Genomic DNA, 21,977 nt, shown 5'->3' on the forward strand with positions numbered 1-21,977 from the left:
TAAATTATTTATAATAAATATTTAAAAAATAAATATCTACCCATTTTTCAATTTAAAAATTTGATTGACATATTAAAAAGTTCAAATTTAAGTATTATTTTACACTTTTACCAATTAATATTAATTCAATAAATAAATAATAACAAATTTTAAAAATTTATAATTCATTGCATAAATATATTTCCTTAGAATACTTACTAATTTTACTTTTTTTTAAATTATTTAAATTTCCATAAGTTAAATGAATTCGCATTGATGCATTTCAAAATTTTCTCTTATATAAACTAAAATAATAATAAAATATTATTTGATTGTTTAAAATAAAATGAATTGTATTGTGTGGATTTCGAGATTAGACTCTCGCTAGGCATTTCGAGAGAGAGACAGGAACTGTAAGAGTCCAAGTATATTTTGTTAAAAATATTTAATGGACGAAATATGTAACGATGCTGGCCAGTCGGTGCATATATTCTGCTATTTAGCCAATACCTTACCCTTGTGAGTATTTCATGAATAACAACTTCAAGCAAAAGAAATGAAATTTATTTTATCATAAACAGTTACACTTCCAACTCTAAATATAAAGATCACAAATGTTCCAAAGTTTCCTGGAACTTTCCACAAAGTGTAGATATTTTTTAATTGAAAAACAATAATATTCTTAGGAAATTTAGCATCAGCCAATCAAAAAAGACATTAATGTTTAAAAATTAATCTATTTCTAAACTTTAGAAGTCCAATAAATTTGGGTATGAAAATTGATTGACAAAGACAACTAGGAACATTGGTTTTGAGGGACTAACAATTGCAATTGTGCATTCTTAGAAAAACATCAGTTTAATATATTTCACATAATAAAAGTATCAACCATTCACGTCAACTCATCCTCACAAAATCAATGGGAGTATTAAACACACATCAGCTTCTTGCATGGTCTCATCGTCATCTATATCTTCAACTCCCATATTTGTGACAATGTGCATCAAATTTGAAGGTTTTAATAGGAAGTTCTAGATTTTTTAATGATTGGATTTACTAGTCTTCCATTCCTCTCCACATGATAAGATAACCTTGGTTGCCCAGAGATTGCATCTACCATTACACTATTGTTTTCATGAATTTCTCTATTTATGAGCATTCAGGACGATTGGTTCACCACTTCCTTTTCCAACCAGCACCTTAAGCGTCTAAAGCCATAAGCCTGCAATACCCAAAATATAAATGCAGTCAACAGATAATTATATCCAAAGTGAAGTCAGTGTGCAATTTTAATATTGTTGTTACCAAAATTGTGTACTAAAGCCTACAATTTGTGATTGATTAGTATAACTGACCACTGCTCCAACAATAACAACAATAAAAAAGACTTACAAGATCATAGGTCTGCTTAACAAAATGTTCTAAAGCTGCATCAGTGACTGTCAAAGTAACTCCACTCTCTGCAAGCTGCATAGCTACATCTTTTATCTGCAACCTTGCAACTTTTCTCCTCTCCTCATTTTTAAGAGGTTCAAAGATAGGTATCTCATCAAGCCTACTTAATAGTTCTGGCCTCAAGTGCTTTCTGACCTACAATTCAACACCACATGAGCTTTTACTTGAGCATTAAAGAAAGTTGAAACAAACGGAGGTCATTTCTCAACTGTTCATACTTAAATAGTTGCTTGGTCTTGGTCATCTTGCAAGTACATTGCTCTAGTAGTGGAAGTCATTATAATGACTATGTTTGAAAAGTTAAGTGTACGGCCATGTCCATCCATCAATCTAGCACCATCAAGCATCTCAAGTAAGATGTTGAGTACTGATACATGTGCATTGTCAACTTCATCAAATAGAACCACACTATAAGGTAATCTTCTAACTACTTCAGTCGGTTGCCCACCTTCTTCATAACTGCGATATTTCTAATAATTCATTAGAACTGAGCTTAAATATTGAATACTTTTTATTCATAACAACTGGAGTAAGAAGATTTAATAAGAACCGTATATACCCCGGTGAAGCACTAATGAGCCTTGAAACTGAATGAGGCTCCATGTATTCAGACAAATCAATCCGAACTAGGGAGTTCTCATCGTCAAACAGTTGTTCTGCAAGAGCCTTTGCAAGCTCTGTTTTACCAACTCCACTGGGCCCCAAGAATAGAAAGACCCCAATAGGTCGATGTAGTCTCTCAAGTCCTGCCTTTGATCTAAGCACAGCCTCTACAACTGTCTTAACTACTGTGTCTAGGCTAACAACTCTTTTATGCAACCTTTGAGCCAAGCGTAATAGTCGATCCTTATCATCTTGGCCAAGCCTAGTGGCAGTAATACTAGTCCAACGACTCATCACCTGCATTGATCAGTAAACTATATTAATATATCATTGATATTGTGTAATGATGGTCTTGTCAGTACAGATTCACTTTCTGTTGTCTTATTACATGAAAATTATAAGTACCACCATGAACTTTAACTAATGCCTACAATTACAAGTACTACTAGCTTATATATACTTCTATATATATTACACAGAGAGTAATCGTTCTCGAAGCGCCTATTTTCATTTAATCCCAAGGTTATTTTAATCACAGTTGGGATTTATGAAAATGAAAATAGGTGCTTCGAGAATGATTACTCTCGGTGTAATATATATAGAGGCATATATAAGCTAGTGGCAATCGCAGCGCAATTGGAAAAGTAATTTTAAAATTTTTAAATTTTTTTAAGGTAAGTGCTGAATTATTTATTTCTTTTTAAATGCAATTGTATAAAATTACTATAAAAATGTAATAGTGTAAACTTACTATAAAATTATTCTTGAATATTTTATTTTTTAATTCTATATATGGTGTTTGTTTGCATCACTTTAATTCAATTTTATTTTAAGCATATTGTTACGTAAAATGTTAATTGAAGAGTAGAAATATGGTTAGAGTTAGGGTTAGTGTTAGGGTTGGGGCTATTGTTAGGGCTTGAGTTATGGATAGGGTTAGAGTTACTATTAGGAATAGAGTTACAATTAGAGTCAGGATTAGCATCAGGGTTAGGGCTAGGGTTATTTTTAGGATTATGAATCTTTTTAGGGTTATAGTTAAGGTTAGGTTTAGAATTAGAGTTAGAGTTAATATTATGATTACGGTTAGAATTTGGGTTACAAATATAGTTAGGGTTAGAATTAGAGTTAGGGTTAGGATTAAGGAAAGGGTGAAGGTAAGAATAAGGGTTTAGGTTAATCATATAGTTAGGGTTAGGATTAGAATTAGAGTTAGGGTTTGAGTTAGAGGTAGAGTTAGAATTGGAGCTTGAATAAGGGCTAGAGTTAGAGTTTAAATTAGTGTTATAATTAGGGTTAAAATTAGGCTTACGGTTAGGGTTAAAATTAGATTTACAATTAGAGTTAGAGAAAGGGGTAGAAAAAGGGTTAGTTTTAGGGTGATGGATAAGGTTAGGTTTATATTTAGAGATAGGGTTGTATATAGAGTTACATCAGGGTTAAGGTTAGGGTAAGGGTTTGAGTTGGGGTTAAGGTTAGGGTTAGGGCTATGGTTTTCATCTAGATTAAAGTAAGGGTTAAGGTTAGAGTTAGAGTTTTGTGTTAGGGTTAAGGTTAGAGTTAGGGTTAGGTTATGGTTTTAGTGAAGGTTAAACTAAGGATTAGGGTTAGGTTTAGAGTCTAATTATGATAGAGTTAGATTTATAGTTAGGGTTATATTTAGGGTTAGAGTTAGGGGTAGGATTATGGTTTTAAAAAGTAATTTTTTTTTTGGCATATTGTAATGCAAAATGTTATAGTCAAACATAGATATATGGTTAGGGACAAAGTTACCATTACAATTAATGTTAACCTTAGGGATAGAATAAGGGTTAGGGTTAGCATTAGGGTTAGGGCTAGAGTTAAGGTTAGGGTTTGAGTTATGGTTAAGGTTAGGGTTAGAGTTACGGTTATGGTTATTGTTAGAGTTATGGTTAAGGTTTGGGTTAGAGTTATGTTTATGGTTAAGGTTAGGGTTAGAGTTATGGTTATGGTTAAGGTTTGGATTAGAGTTATGTTTATGGTTAAGGTTAGGGTTAGAGTTATTTTCATAATTAAGGTTAGGTTAGAGTTATGGTTAGGGTTAGGGTTAGTGTTATAGTAAGGCTAGGGTGAGGGTTTGAGTCAAGGTTAAGGTTAGAGTGAAGGTTAGGGTTTGAGTCAAGATTAAAGTAAGGGTTAGGGTTAGGGTTAGAGTCCAATTATGGTAGTGTTAGATTTAGGGTTAGAGTTAGGGACAAATTAATGTTTATGGTTAAGGTTAGTGTTAAAGTTAGGGTTAGTGTTAGTGTTAGAGTTAAGGTTAGGGTTAAGGTTAGAATTAAGGTTAGGGTTAGTGTTAAGGTTAGGGTTAGGGTTAGAGTTAAAGTTAGGGTTAGCATTAGGATGAAAATTAGGGTAAGGGATAGGGTTTAAATTAGAATTAGGGTTCTTGTTAGGGTTAGAGTTACACTTAGGGTTAGAGTTAGAGTTAGGTTTAGGGTTAGGTTTAAAATTAGAGTTAGAGTTGGGATTAGGGTTAGGGTTAGAATTAGGGTTAGAAATATAGTTAGGATTAGAGGTAGAGTTAGGGTTAGGGTAAGGGTAAGAATTAGGGTGAGGTTAGAATTAGGGTTAAAAGTATAGTTAGTGTGATATTTAGGGTTAGAATTAAGGTTAGGATTAGAATTAGTGTTAGAGTTAGGGTTACGGTTAGTGTTAGGGTTATGGTTAGGGCTAGCATTAGGGTTAGGGTTAGGGTTAGTGTTAGGGTTATGGTTAGGATTAGAATTAGGGTTAGGGTTACAATTAGAGTTAGAGTTAAAATTAGAGGTAGTGTTAGTGTTAGTGTTCATATAAGAGTTAGAGTTAGAATTAGAGTTAGAGTTAGGGTTCAATTTAGAGTTAGAGTTAAAGTTAGAGATAGAGTTGTGATCAAGGTTAGATTAGGGTTAAGGTTAAAGTTACCTGATTAGATTTAGGGTTAGGGTAAGAGTTAGGGCTAGGATTAGGATTAGAATTAGGGTTAGGGTTAGAATTAGCATTAGATTTAGGATTATAAAGTGTTAAGGTTAGGGTTAGGGGGATAATTAAAGTTAGAGATAGAGTTAGAGTTAGAGTTAGGGTTAGGGTTAAAATTATAATTATCTAGTTAGAGTTAGAGTTAGAGTTAGGGTTTGTGTTATTATTGCTATTAAGATAATTTTTGGGTTACTAATCATATTATAGATAATAAAATTATAATTAATAAATATTATTACTCTAAATTATAATTATAATTTAGAGTTAGGGTTAGGGTTAGGGTTAATTGTAATCACACTCTCTCACACATGTCCCATTCTATAATTACCCCCCAATAATGTATACCCTCCCCACTCCCCCTATGTTGTTCTCTTTGTCCATCTCTTTCTCTACATATATGCATCTCTCCCTCCATAATTATTGTCATTTTCTATCGCTATCCATCATACTCTTCCTCTCCCCATCATTGTCTACATCTCTTTTGGGCCTTATATATTCTTTTTCTTATTTAGCTCATCTCTCCCTACTCCCCTTCTATATATCTACATCACCTACCCCCTCTAATCATCTCTCTCTCTCTCTCTCTCTCTCTCTCTCTCTCTCTCTCTCTCTCTCTCTCCCTCTCCCTCTCCCCCTCGCCCTACTCTTTCTCCCTCCTTATTTTTCACTACATCTATCTATGTCTACCTCATGTCGCTCACTCTCTCCCTCTTCTATCACTCTTTCTCTCTAGCACATCACCTCATCTGATCTCTCTCTCTCTCTCTCTCCCTCTCTCTCTCTCTCTCACTCACTCACTCACTCATGGCCTCTCTCTCCACCATCTCCATCTCCATCTATTTTGGACCTTTCTTATGCTTTTTCTCTCTATGACTCATCTCTCCCCCTCTCCCATTTTCCTTCTATCCCCTCTAAGATTATCCTCTCTCTCTCTCTCTCTCTCTCTCTCTCTCTCACTCACACACACACACACACACACACACACACACACACACACACACATCATCTTCATGTTTATATATCTCTAAAATGCTCTATGTATGTCTACCTCATGTCTCTCACCCTCTTCCCCTTCTCTCTCTCTCTCTCTCTCTCTCTCTCACACACACACACACACACACACACACACACACACACACACACACATCACCTCATGCTATTTGTCTCTCTTTAAATTTGACTTCATTTCTAAAGTTTGTCCCAATTTATATTTGTATTTCTATAATATAAAATCAAGTACATTTAATAGAACTTAATTATTGTTAATAGTTTTTTATACAATTAATAAATTTAGGTAAAATTTTATAATTTTTATATTTCATTTAAGTAACAATTTTATTATCTTTTCTTTCTTTAATATAAATATTATGTGAAAATTCATTTGTAAAATCTAAAATAATTTCTAAACTTCAATATTTTACAACTTCCAAAATCTTATTATTTTAATAATAAAATAAAATTACATATATAAAAATCTTTATTTTTAAGATTAGAAAAAATAATAAACTTTCTTATAAAATTAAAACTGCAAGTGAAATAGTAGCCAAAAAAGATTTACAGAAAGTTTTTCCTTTCTACTTTACAATTCATTACCAAAATAATAGCAGATTTTCAAAAGAAAGAGAATATTTGTGAAAATAAAAACTTTCTGCTGTTATCTCAAACTGTTATTACTAAGTTTTTCTAGATTTAGTACTATTCTCTGGATGAACTCAAAGATATTAATAATGAATATTTGTAATAATAAAATTAAAAACAACATCAAGACTAACAATAATTTTAAAAAATTAAAAATAGAAGCAACAATAATAATAAGAAACTAGTAATTTATTTTAGTGTTTTGTCTCTTCCATGCACCGTTTAATCTAATAGTCATGCACCAATTCACCAAATAAGGAAGAGAATGTAACATACAGTTTGAACTTTGAGTTTTTAGAATCATGAATTTACGCATGAAATACAGAGAATCAATCAGTTATAAATTATTAATCACAAGTTCTACAACTATCTATGTTTGTTATAACAGTAGTTACATAGGAATCTTGGGCCAGTCTCATTCGATAAAATTAGATTAAGTACAAAGTTAGTCTTGATTGTAGTGTAGTTAAATAAGCATGCGAAAGTCCATATGAGGCATTTATCAATATAAAATATGGCAATTGTAATCTATTTTAAGCAGATGAATTAATACGGAAACTAAAGTTTTTTCTCCATTCTTGTTTTGTTGTAGCAATTGTGTTTTTTATATTTTTGATAAGTGCTGTAGCATGTTATATTTAACATTAAATTAATCTTTATTATTATATTTAGTAGTAGTTTCAAACATTATTAAAAAGACTCTAAATCCAACCAAATCACATAATCTAAGAACTAAAACATAAGTACCCATCACAGGAACAGTTAGAATGCCCAAAATTGCTGAAATAATTGCACCTGCAACTTCTGTTACAGAAGCAATTTGTTCCTCCAATCTGTCATCTTTCTTAAACTAAAGGAGCACAAGAAAAAGTGAGATTGATATTATGAGTTACAAAAAAAATTTGAATGTATTTATAAGCATTTTTGCTCAGAGATTTCCTATAACATTGTGTTAGTACCAAATTTCCCTTTTTTTTCAATTGTATTGCTAAGAAAATCACCATGGCGACACTCTATATCCAGAGCAATTATCACATTGGACAAGTCATTCAGTATTGACATAATTATCTGCACCATTTTCCAATGAAGAATCCCATCAAAATGCCACATGCTAGACATTGTAAAAAAATTACAAACTTGTGGGAATGAGCCAGAACCTCTCAATCCACACTTAACAAGATTAAACCACTGAAAGAATAGGTAGCAAGAAGGAACCTATAAATTGGAGCTGTAGCAGAGCCAATTCCAAATGCATATCTAGATCTAGAGTCAGTTGTTTACCTTTAATCCATTCCCATTCAGTCCTAGCAATGCGCTAATAGCGTCAGGAAGCTCCATGCATAAATTAGAAGAAAATGGATAGATCTGGTTAGGAAAGTAGATATTAGACCAAAATATTTTTGAAATAGAAAAGAAGACACCCCCAGAAAAATTCCCATCAAGCACCATTAACAATGAAAAGTATTATAAAATATATAAATCAAATAGATTTTGAATACAAATCTAAATCTAAATCTAAATCAAACATTCAAGACTAAACTGTTAAATGCGAGCCTAAATAGTTATGAACATAATTCTAAATCTAAATGAAATTAATTAAAATTGAAATCTAAATCAAAGTAGAATATTATAACTAATTTTGAATTTCAATTTACATCTACATCTAAATCTAAATGAAAATATAAATAAAAAAAAGAAATCTCACCTTCAAAAATGTTACTCCAAAACATCAATCTACTCCTATTCAAAAACTCCAATCTAATCCTCCAATAACCTCCACCTCTTCCTTCCTGCAAAAACATAAAATGAAAATGAATTGAGGAGCCTTGGTTTTATAACTTCTGAGAGGCTCCTCATATCTCCTAGTAGACATCTCTTCACAATCCACGAATTTGTTTCAAATTCCCCCACTCCTCGCAAAAAATAAGCATGAATGTGCATGCAAAATTATATTTAACAAAAAAAAATCATATTTGAAATTAATTTGCCCCTATTTTTTCGAGCCCTATTTTTGTGGGTCCTACTTTTTCGAGCCCTACTTTTTCGGGCCCTATTATTTTGGCCTCCATTTGGCTTCCTATTATTTTGGCCAACTATTATTTCAAAAAAAAAATTTTAATATTTAATTTGGAAGTTTGTAACCGCTCCCAATTCTTTTTTATTATCAAGGAATCCTGGCATATTCTCATTCTGGGCATTTGTGCTGCCATTGTATAGAACGCCTATTGGCATAAAAATTATCAATAGAAAAATTCTCGCATTACACATACCTCTACAATTTGATAAGGCCCTGCAATGTCTGTTGTCCTTAAATTTTCCACAGATTTAGTTTCATAACAAGTGATTGCTGCATCTATCTCTTGAAGTGCTCCATATCTAAAATTGGAAAATCTCACCACATTCATCACGCTTTCTGCCTTCTGTAGTGTACACATCCATTCTTTACTCTGTTGCTTCCACCAGCACAATTCTCTCTCTCTAGAATTTAATTTTAAGAGGGATCATCTTAATTGTGTTGGAAACTATAACCCCAACTATCTCTGATTATATCCTCTGTATGGTAAACATATCTCCAGCATTAAAGACAAGTCTTGTTGGAAGATCTTGCTTAAGATTTTAATGGATTTGAATGTACTCTTCAACCTATCACTATCCCATCTAGAATGTTCTTGGGTAGCAAGATATACATTATTTTATGTTTGATCTTTCTCCTCTATAGATGTTAAGCTATCTATCCAGCTCCAGCTCAGCAGAGCTGTCAGGTGATTTAAGCTGAAAGCTATCTGCTGTAAATAGTGTGAGAAAGAGTTGGAGCTCAGATAATAACATTCATATAGTTTCTTTTGATTAATACAAACTATTTCTATTTCTCTTTCTGCTTTTTTAGTTGCTAATTTGAGAAATTCATCATTACCCATTCAAGAGACAAATGGAATTGTACTTTTAAGGTGTTTGAAGATTACAGCAACAGCTGAGCCACAATGTCATATTTCAAGCATGAAGATCCTAGAGAGTAACACGATTAGTAGTATTGAAGAAGGTACTTTGCCAGAGAATAAAGGGGTTGTTCATCCATACTTTGTCTGTAGACATAAAGTTGTTCAAAAGAATTGATGTTTAGATGCAGTTATTGAAGTCTCAGAAAGAGTAGGTTTGTAAAGTGACTGCAAAGAAGCTGAAGTCAAATTGTAATACAGCCGATACAGCTACGACAGTTGGAGGATCAGATAGTTTGAAAAATAGAAAGCACAAGTATAAAAATATACTCCAAAAAGATAGTTATGTTTGAAAATAAAATTAAACATTTGTAAAACTAAAGTGAATGTTGCTAAAGAAAGGAGGCTCCCAAACCGAGGGAAGTCGCTGAAATTTGAAGCTGTCATACAAGGTCAAATGTTTATCTTGGAGATTGATTGAGTTTGTATAATGTAAAATCATCACTACTTTGAAGAACCAATCAAAGTTTAGATTGCTAGATGCAAAACAAGGGGTTTAAGGGTACAACACTCTATAGAGTTAATGTTAAGGGGGGAAATCATATAAATTGGCGAATTTAAAGAAAAAGGTCACAAAGGATAATATGGGTTTTAATTAACATAAACTATCTCTATTTATGTTTCATTGGATAAAGAATAAGCACCAACTTGCCTTCAATTCCATGGAAAATCCCCGTGCAAACCACAGTAAATTTCCTTTGTGCTTGCTAATATAAGCTTGAAGCAAAGTAGAAAAATAAAAGAACTGCTTAAAGGAATGGTAGATCTCAGTACCAACCTCTGCTAGCTCAGCCTGCCTAGCATTGTCTTTCTCCTTTTAAAGGGCATTCAACTCAACTTCTAGTTGAGTAATTTCCTTTTCATAAATTTCTTCAGGTTTACTATCTAATTACACTCTCACATTCACACATGCTTCATCTAGCAGATCAATTGCTTTGTTAGGAAGATGTCGATCTGTTCAAAGTCCAAACAAGAAAACTATAATGAATCAATCTTACAAAGCCAGCAAGATGCCTACAATCTGATGAACTAAAACATCTCAAGCTTTCATCAAACTTCTAAGGAGTTAAAATCAAAACAATAAATTGACAAAATCATCTGATCAAATCTCATTTATTAAGTTTTAGAATGCCCCCACAACAGACCCAATTCAATCATATGACTATTAAATTTGTAAACTTACCAGTTATATAAAGACTTGATAATTGCGCAGCAACAACTAATGCTCTATCCATGATCCTCACACCATGATGTCCTTTGAACTTTTCTCTCAAACTCTGCAAAATATTAATGGTGTCAGGCACACTGGGTTCAGTCATGAACACCTGCAGGAATTGAGGCTTGAATGTACTATCCCTCTCTACATATATCTTATACTCTTCAAATGTAATCGCTCCTATACATCGTAGTTGGCTGCGAGAAAACATTTGTTTAAATAAATTAGCAGCCCCAGTTGGACCTAAAAACGATCTCTGTGTCAGCCACTTATGTTGACAACAGTTCTAAATTACAAAGAAATGGGAAATCACTCACCAGCTCGAAGAATGAAATGTAATTTATCTATAAACAATATTAATCTCCCTTAAAATTCTTCTACCTCCTTACATATAGACTTGACACAATCTTCAAAGCTGCCTATGCATTTCTCTCCACCCACTAAGGCTCCCATGTCCAATGCTATCAATCTAACTTCCACCAAATAACTGCACCATCCCAAAGAAATTCCATCAATCACAAAGTGCATAATCATGAACTGCAACTTAATGTCAAACCATAATCCAATACTCCAAGCCCATCATTTTTTTATTATATTAAAATCGATATAAAGGCAAAACTAGTACGCTAGAGAACAATTTACCTTGGCACATCTCCTTTGACAATCTGTTGAGTCAGCCCCTCACCACTGATGTCTTGCCAACACTGTCCTCTCCAATTAGCATAGGGTTGTGATTTGTCTTTCGGCAAAGAATTCTAATGATCCCATCTATTTCGTCATCTCTTCCAATTATCAGATCAAGCTCTAATGCCCCTTCTACAAGGTCGCGACCGTAGGACTTCAGGGCAGGGAAATTGTTATCATTGAAGATGCTTTGCACCACATTAAGCTCCTCGATTAGGGTTTTTAAGTTGGATGCACTAAGGCCCACTTCATGGAATGCCTGAATAATCTGCGAGTCCTCCATTAGACCAATAATCAGATACTCCACCACCAGAATACTGCCTTCCTTCTTCTTTGTTGCTTCTTCACCACATCTGATGCAATTTTTGAGAGCATTGATGTGCAAAATGCTGTCAGGAGCAGAACCCTGGGTCGGCAACCTCTCGAGGTTCTAGCACAGGACTCTCCTAATGGATTCTAGTGATTCATCTCCACAAGAGGCAGATAAGGGCATAGAAGACAAAATTCTCTATTTTAGTAGCCCAAAATCGTCCTCCATCAATGCAAGGGCCAGGTGAAAGGGAGTGACTTGTGCATGCCCATTTTTCGAGCAAGTTCTACACTGGCCGCTACAGCTCCCTCGATCTTTCTTGACCACATGATATGGGGATCCATATTCTATGAAGCTGTTGCACAACACCACACCTATTGGATGTGCTTCCTAATATCTGTTATCTATTTTCATGTTTCCTTCTGCTTTTTGTTTTCATATTTCTATGACTCACCATGGAGGAGCATCCCATGTGGCTATAATTGGCTTTGAGCATATTTATGAGCGGTTACCAAAATTATGGGTGTTTCAAAATTGGAGTTACAATTGGAGCATGTAACACTTGCTCCAATGGCAGAATTGTTTTTTCTTGCACTGTGCACTTTCACTCGTCCCAGGGTAGTGGCTATATTTTTCGATTTCATTCAAAAAAATTATTAATGTTTATTTGTGTATATATTTGAAACTAATTTTTAGTTCCCGCTAGAAGTTTTTTTCAATTAGTTGATTGAAATTCTTTAATAAAAATATTAATTTTAATTTTAAAAAGCCATTTTCTATTTTTATTATTAATTTATGAAAAATAAAAATCTAAATTGTAGTTTTGAAAAGTTATTTTCCATTTTTATTATTAATTTATGTCTGAAAATTGTTAGTCTCTTGCCTATATTATTGATCAAAACTAAGCACAAATAGAAAGTTACTTTTTCTTTTTTTTGAAACTAATTTTTAGTTCCTACTAGAAAAAATTTTCAATTCGTTGATTAAAATTCTTTAATAAAAATATTAATTTTAATTTTAAAAAGCTATTTTCTATTTTTATTATTAATTTATGAAAAATAAAAATCTAAATAGTAGTTTTGAAAAGTCATTTTCCATTTTTATTATTAATTTATGTCAAAAAATTGTTAGCCTCTTGCCTATATTATTTATCAAAACCAAGCACAAATAGAAAGTTACTTCTTTTTTTTTTTGATGATTAGTCCCTTATATTTAAAAAAATACAATAAAGTTACATATTCACAAAAAAAGGGGCCAGGAGAAATAGGATCACCCAGCAAGTTCATACAGCCAAAGGCTAGATATCAACTATTCATCAAAAAAAAAAATATCAAAAAACATAAAAAATCCTCAATCTACTAGTGCAACGCCAGTTGAGGGAGGATGATCTTTATCATCAAAGCCCCACCCAAGGGTGGGGTGAGTAGATGACTCAAGGGGAGCCCATACTTCATCAGTAGCAACAGCATTATCTTCATCTTTCTCTCCCTCAGGCCCAGGAGGAGAAAGGGCTAAGTCTAGCCAAGGAAACATCCACTTGGGGTCTAAGTGTGCAGAGGGCCAACTGGTAGCAAGAACGGTAGGAAGATCCATTGGGGACCACTCGAACCAGATCTTGAGGATGCAAGGTAGAGTGGTGTTGACCACTAGATCCTTTAGAAGAGTGGCGCCGACCAAAAGTACCACCACTGGAGAGTGGTACGGCTGAGAGCTAGGCATGTTAAAGCAGCGAGCAAAACTACTCCGTCCTCAACGGTGACCACAAGGAGGAGTACAATTGTCAGAGGCTAAATCCAATAGAACTTGAGCTACCATTTACGGGGCATTTCCCCAATGAGCCAAAAGCTCTTGTAGGTGAGCCACCTCCAAAGCCACTTTATTTATTTGTACTTGAATCTGCAACATGGCATTGTTATAAATACATGTTTTAGCATACATAGCAACATTAATGTCAAGTGTGTTGTTAGCATAAATAATTGCATTACAATTTCCAAATGATAAATAAGATCTCCAATCTAAAAGTATACCATATCTAGGAGTACTTGAAGGGAATTTGAGTGTTGTCATGCAAAACAACCATATGCCAAGAGAAAGGTTCTGGGTGGAAGGGGCAAAAGAGATCATAGATCCATCACTAGAAACACTGAGCCCATCTACAGAACCAAAAAAATGTGCAAAAAAGTCTCTAGTTGACCACATAAAGGTCAATGGAGGTCAGGAACACCCAAGTGCCATAGCTGAGGGCCGAAAGGCAAGCCCTAGAAAAGAATACACCAAGTGAAATGCATAATTTTAGGCTCTGTAATGGCTTGCCACACAATGGAAAGCCCATGACTCCAAGTATGATGAGAATATTGCAAATGCCATTGTTGGTTGAGACCTTCAACCATGGGCAGATGAGGAACCAACCATCGATAGCCTAGCCTAGGCTTATAGTTGGTTACTAGGGTTTTTGGATACCACTTCCAGTCTTTCCACCAAGGGCAAGAGGATTGAATGCCAACTTGATGTAACAAATGTGGAGGCATCACAAAAACTAGAAGATCAAAAGTCTATCAATCTGGATGAGTGAGCCAGATTTGCACTTTCATATCCTCCCATGACCATATGCTCATAGTAACTTTGGAAAAAAATCTTTAGGGGTTCTTATGCCACATTAGAAAAAACATAGAGCACAAGCCCCATGCACCGTAGCTAGGGGAACACCTTGGATAGAAAATAATGGTGACCACCAGAGATTGTGTTGGTTCATGGAGAGCCCATCTCTAAATGCATTACCAACCCAATGAAGCCAAGACTTAACTACTTCTTAGCTTTCCCAGTACTCTTGGCAACAAAAGTGCCCTGAATCTAGATAGGTTTAGTGGTGACAAGAAGGGTCTGAAAACCAATCCCCTTCAAAGCTGGTCGGTGAACTAGAAATCTTGAAGAAATGCAATGTCTTAACAAAATCTTCCAAGCTTCATTGTCAAAAAGAGTTTGAATCACCCATTTGGCACATAAAGCAGTACCTTGCTTATGGGTGGACATCAAGCCTAGGCCACCAGATTCTTTGGGAAGACAACAAAAATTCTAGGCAACTCTATGAAAGCCTTGGTGAGAAGCATTTGACACCCAGAGGAAATCATGTAATAGGAACTCCAGTTTGAGATAAGAGGCCTTTGAAGGAGCCCAACAGGAGGAATAGTACACATGGGTGGTGGCCAACACTTTGGAACAAATCTAGAATTTTCTCACAAGGGAGAGAGGTTTGGTGATCCAATACTCCAGCTTCTTCTCTATTCTTGTAAGAACTACATTCCAAAGCTCGAAAATTGAGGCTTGGAAGGGAAAAGAGATGACCAAAAAATGAAAAAATTCCCCATGATGAACCCATTTCCATTGATATTTCCCAAGCCAAGCAAGACGGGGAAGGGAAGACTATTTGCAAAGGGTTTTGTGTCACTGAATAACAGACCCTAAAGTAAGATAGAATGTGTCAACACATTGCAAAGTGAAGGCAACATTATCTTCATCCTCAATGAAAATGAGGATGGAGTCATCTGTAAAATGACCATTCAAAAGTTGATCAAGGGAATCTAGAAGGGAAATACCACAAACCCTTCCTTGTGAGATGGCATTTGCAAAAAAGTACCCAAAACCTTCAGCCGCCAAAAAATATAAAGAGGGTTTCAGTAGGCAGCCTTGACAAATTGAATGATAAAACTCAAAGGCTTGAGACTAGCGGCCATTAATGGAGATGCAAGTAGAGGCATCCCCAAAAAGCATCTAGACTTACTGCAAAAAAGTAAGGCTAAACCCAAGCACATAAAGCATTGCAAGGATGAAAGGCCACTCAATCTACTCATAAGCTTTGGCAAAATCAATCTTGAGAAAGATGGCATGTTGCTTGGAATGTCAAGCACATTCCATCCCTTCCCACACAATAGCTATATTGTCCAAGGTATAACAAGATTTGATAAAACCCATTTGTTTAGGGAAAATAATTTAGGAAGAAGATGATGAATTTTGAGAGAGAGAGCCTTGGAAATGATCTTGCAAGAGACATTCAACAAAGTGATGGACCTCCAATTGCAGATATCTTAATTGTCACATACCTTAGGTATGAATTTGATATTCCCCTTATTAATAATATTTCCTAGGGAGAAAGAATTGTAGGCTTCAAGATAAACATTATGTAGGTCTAGTCCAATCTCATCTCAAAAGGTTTTGTAAAATTCATAAGGGAAACCATCACAACCAAGGGTCTTATCATCTACCATGGAGAAGAAAACTTTCTTGAGTTCTACTAAAGTGAGCTTCTACTCACATAACACATATTGTTCTTGAGCAATTCTTTTAGGAGTGGCATCCAAACAAGCCTGTAAGGCTTGATTCTGGGCTTTCGAAGGACCCTGCACCGTGAAAACTATTTCATAGTGGCAAACAAAATCTTGGAGAATGTCAAGAAGCTCATAGAAGGAGTCTTGACCCTCCCAAATGCATTTGATCCCCACTATAGAATGGTGAGCCCTCAATGCATTAAAAAATTCTCTAAAAGCTTGATCTCCAAACTACAGCCAGTGAAGTTGGCCCTTGAGTTGAGCTCCCTGGGTAGTATAATTGTCTACAACCTACTTCTAGTGGTGCAGGTTGGCAAACTGAACTTGGGGATCCATGTTAAATAGATTCATGGCTAGAGCTTTAGTGGCCATATGAAGATCTTTGGAAGTGGCCTCATAGGATCTCTTGTGGTAAGTGGCCAACTACCTCCCATAAATGTGAAGAAACCTCATAGTACGGCTGATGGCATCATTCCACCATTGTATCCACTAGAGGAGGAATAGGGTCTAGGTTCAAGATTCCAAGTTTGTAAAATATGAGCGATGGTGGGCAGATGTGACAATACTGAAGTATTAAGGTAAAATTGAGTTTTACAATTACGAGGAGGGGCAGAATGCCAGCTAATGGAGAAGTGGATGGAAGAATGGTCAGAAAGAGTCACATCAGGGAGTGGAGTGACAAGTAGTAGACTCATTTGAGAAAAGGAAAAAAAGGACTAAGCAGAAATCATAGTGCGATCCTACCTTTTAAGAACCCTATCAGATCCCTCTTGAAACTTGGACAATGTATACTAGATGCCATCAATTCGACGATGATGAAAATTGGGATAAAAAAGACCCAACTTGTTTCACATGTAAAACCAGGCATCTCACTCTCCAACTAATCATCAAAAAGGCAAAAGGCCCACTTTATCAATAGCTAGCTCAACCATATTGAAATCTCCATAGAATATCTAGGTGGCAGGTGATAAAGAATTAGCTAGCCACCTCCACAAGTTTGAGTGCTTAACCACATCATTAGGGGCATAAACATTGACAATGCCAAAAAGAATGATTTTCAAATAACAACAAAATCCAAACAACTATCTACATGGGAAATAACAAAAGGAAAAAGCTGAGGGGAGAGGAGAGTGACTACACCACCTCAACCAACTTCATGCTAAGAAGCAAAACTAACACCATTTGGCCATATCACACAGTAGGCTGAGTTGAGAAGAATCCTAGAGACTTTGACTTCTTGCAGGCACAAAAAATCAATATTGCCAAGCCTACGCTTGGTATCATGAATAGAATAATTTCTAGTGAGGTCTATTAGCCCCCACTCATTCCAGGAGAGGAAATTCATTATAAATCAACTTGCATATTCTTCTCATCCCCAAGAAAGGAAAAGTTGTTATGCAAGAAAGTGGAGGATTCAAATAAGGGGTCACCTAAAGTGATGGCTCTTTGTTTATCCCCAGTGATAGAAACTACATTCTAGCCTTCAGGGCTATGAGAGCAATGAAGAGACTGAGGAGAAATCACAGAAGCTTCTTGAGGCACATAAACCCAAGCAACTTGGACCTCTGGTTGTTTTGTCCCCTATGAAATAGGGTTTGAAATAGGTGGCAACACAACCATGGGAACCTCGGGTACCATGGGCACAAGAGGAGCTGCATTGGAGCTAGGATAGTTGGGTTCTTGAGAAATGGGACTTAGCTTAGTAGCTCCCTTGCCTTTCTTAACAACCATTGTCCACTCATCCTTTTTAATGATTGAAGTTGGCTTGGGTTCCTGAACCAAAGAGTGATTGCACTCAAGAAGAGGACAATCCTTTATCTTATGGCTAGTAGATTGACAACAAAATCAAGTATTCTAGATATTTAGGTAAAGCACCTTTTGGTTAAAGGTGGTAGCACCAATCTGAATTTCCATGGATTCTTTAAGGTCCCTAGAGAGGTCGACCTCAATGTACACCATCCACTAAGCGTGAGCATTGAAAAATTTGTCTAGTTCCACACAAATCACTTTTCCCATAGTTTGGGGTCTGGGAGGAAAGACAAGCAAGGGATGGGCAGTGTAGAGAACTCTACCCAAACTGGAACCTTAAGTTTGCGGTCATTCGAGATGAAAAATTCTTAAGACCATCTCTAAAAAATAAGCAGAGATGAGAAAACTATCCATAGCCCATGGCTAAAAATGCTCTTAGCCTGGGAGGGGTTACCAAAATGAAACAAAAAAAAGCCCTTAGTGATTCTTTGAATCCCTTCAAGGTGAATCCCTTGGGGGGACCAAGCCTTGGTGACCCATTCACGCATCATGCTTTTAGATGGAGTGCGACCCACAATATACCCAATAAGGGTTTGGGTTTCTAGCCATTAACAAGTAGATTAAAAACTAGGTCAGGAGAGGAATTACCTTGTGAAATACCTTGGGCACAAATTTAAGCAGGCATTTTCTTGGCGAGACCATTTTTGCATGCAACAACAACTCCAGCACCAACAACACCTATTGGGTCGAAGAGGGCTAAGGTCATTATATCCTATAGTAAATTCCTACACTAAATATGGAATGACAAATAGAGAGGTAGAAGGGGCTCATATGCAAACTGTACAAACCCTAGCAGAGTTTTCGCCAACTTCTTATTCCACTTTATCTCTTCCAGTTACCCTTTTTATTTATTCTTCTTATCTCTAGTTTTTTGAAATTATCAAAATCTTATTTTATGACTTTTTTTGATTTTTGAATACACTAAACATTCATATTCCATAGAGGAAAATTTTACTAATTACATTCATATCTCATTTATCAGATGATCATCGAAGATTTTAATTTGATTGTCAAGGGAGGAAGAAAGGATTTCATCAAACATTTTTTAGAGTGGTTGTTATTATTTTTTGCTTTGGATCCACAATGTTGTTATCATAGTTATTCTCAATTTAACAGAGTAGTTACTGAGGCTCATGCTGGTAAGAATGATTAATGTTGAATGTTTCTAATATGTGATTTGCTTTATGCTATTTTTAGTTTATATGTTATTTGTGGGAGAAAACTAAAAAAAGTGGTAGAAAACTATCAATTTTTTTGTCTATATTATTTTTTAGACATGCGTATATTTCATCAATAGTATTAAGCAATTTATTTTATCCCTCTTCTTATCCCTACTCTTTTGAGCTTATCCAAAAAAATATATTTTATTCCTAATTCTTTCCCACATATTCTCTATATTTTGTATTTGTTTTATTTTGGTTTTTTGATGCACTAATTAGATTATTTTCTCATTTCTCATAATGCATGAAGGAAAACAAGAAACGTGTATTCAATTTTCTTGTTTTTCTTTCATTTGCTTATACTTTGTAGTATTTTTCTATTTATTTAAAAAATATCAAAATAAAACTTATATTATATAAGTATTAAAGAAAAATATATGAGACTCCAATTTCTCGAATCGAAGGAAAATTGTTGAGTTTCATTAGAAATTTATAGGATAATCAATTTAGATCACACAGAAGATAAATTTGATTTTTTTTAATAATTTTAAAAATTAGACATATGTTTCTGTAAACTAATATTTTTTCTAAAAGAGATATATATTTTGCTTTTTTCTAAACTAACTATTGTATTGATTATCTAAAAGTTAGTTTCTTAATCTATTTTATTTATAAATTAATATAATTATGACTATATAATATTTTTTTGAAATAGTAATCATCTCAATGTCTAAAAATTATCTTATTTTTGTTGGCTTTATGACTTTTCAGTTTAGAGCATGACATTTGGGCTCTAATATTCAAAATTAACTTTTATTTTAGAGGTTTTAGTGTTGTACTTTCTATAAATAATGACTTTTGCTAAAATCTTTAGATATTTTAAAATTAATTACTATGTTTTTTAATCAAATCATGAAAAAATATGTACTTTTTGGTACAATGAATATTTAATTACCAAATCTTAAAAATATATGTAAGTTTTGGTACAATGAATATTTCTTTATGTAATTGATTTTTCTTTTAATATGTAATTTCTAATTAGGAAAATATCATGACCTATCAACTTATCGTTGCATGCACAAAAACAGGCAGCTAGTAGTTAAATTAATGTGGGGACCAAGCCGCTTACAAGTGTAATGGGACATTACACTTGTGGCATAAGTGCATCTCATTCTACATGTGCACCTCCAACATTTTTTAGTAGTTGAGTTGGAGATTGAGATGAAATATTTTAACTATTCTAATGAATTTTTTCATATTTATATATGGTTTAAATATGTATTTAAAATTTTCAAGATCATATTAAATAAAAAATTAATTGATTAATTAGGTATGAATTTTAAGTGAAATTTCAAACTTTTTGTATCTTTTGGCATAAGTTTCAAAAAAGGGGGATTGTGTATACATATATGTATTGATAAAGGGAGTATGGAGTAGAAAATCTGATATGTGTTATGACAAGAGACAAAGGATTAAAAATAAAATGCAAATGTCTAAATTCTATACAAAAAGAATTTTGAAAAATATTTTGCAAAATAGATGCTATATTGAGTATCAAGACATGATGTGAAGGAAGTATGTATTTAGGGGGAGTGAATCTCCTTTTCATGAAGTCAATTTTGAGCTATCATGGAAAAAAAATTTCCATTAATGCCAAAGGTGGAGAATATTAATCCTATTCACAATCATTATTGTCATTAGTGAAAAAAATACAATCGGTGAGCAAAATTACTGGGCACAGTGTTAAGTAAGTCAAGGAAGAACATACAAATAAGTATGAGATAGTAATAATTGAGCTCTACATGCATTGATTAGATATATCTTTACTAAGCATAGACTTACCTGAGCCACTTAAGCTTAACTAAGTCATATAGACACTAAATGTCAACATTCCTATTGAGCATGGATAGTGTATTTATTGAGTTTTATAGGAAGAACATAATGTTTTAAATGGTACATATTACTATGTATTTTGATTCCACCATGCAGAAAAAGGTTTTTGTACAGATCGAGGAACATTTTTGGTAAGATATATTGGGAAAAGTAATATGATTATTTATGATCCCAAGGTAGAATGAGGACCAATAAAATAAAAAAGGCCCATATGAATGCAAGGTTGATTCTAGATCATTGATTTAGATCAAGAGTGAGTTCCAAAAAAATCCTAAACCATAATTAGGTCAAGGATGAAGAGAGGCAAAATATTCCTATTTAATGACATAAAAAGAATCATTTAAATTTCTTTAAGAAGTTTATGTTGAAGATGCTATAATTAAAGGTATAAGAAGGATGTACTAGAGGAATGAGAAGCTAGTTATACTATAGATCAAAGTTTCAAGGAAAGAAGAAAAAATTGTTATATCTATCATTGTAGGTGATAAGTAATTGAGCATATCAAAGATCTCAACAAGGAAAGGAAGTTGCATTCAAGAAAATTAGGTTCAGTACTGTTTTCTTACTATTGTATCCGATAAATACTTTAACAGAGTAGACTTAACAATCTATTTGTAAATCTCTTAAGGGAGTACACATTTTTATTTTTTGTTGTAAAATCCTTGAAAAAGGTAGATCCTTAAAAATTTGTTGTAGTACTCCCAACAAAGTAAGCCACCAAAAGTGACAAATATTGTAGCCCTAATAAGGAAACCTCTTACTACAATAGTGATTGATTTGTGGATATCATCCCCATCACAAGTTTCCCTCTAACGAAGGGTTTCTGCATGACCAAATATGTGTTTCACATGTTATAGTGTTACGATTTATGTTTACAAGCATATCTTAATTAGATTAGTTATATTTAGTTTCATTTAAACATTGTTGTAATTA

The 21,977-nt window shown here is 34.1% G+C and overlaps 1 pseudogene; it reads right to left on the reverse strand.

The window, feature by feature from the left end:
* Positions 1 to 997: 997 nt before the first annotated feature.
* LOC149570501 (chaperone protein ClpB1-like) lies at positions 998 to 12,204 on the reverse strand (annotated as a pseudogene).
* Between the last annotated feature and the right edge of the window lie 9,773 nt (positions 12,205 to 21,977).

This window comes from Cupressus sempervirens, chromosome 3 (genome assembly GCF_028749045.1).
Source record: "Cupressus sempervirens isolate cs-2001-9-10 chromosome 3, ASM2874904v1, whole genome shotgun sequence".
In the NCBI taxonomy this organism is placed as follows: domain Eukaryota; kingdom Viridiplantae; phylum Streptophyta; class Pinopsida; order Cupressales; family Cupressaceae; genus Cupressus; species Cupressus sempervirens.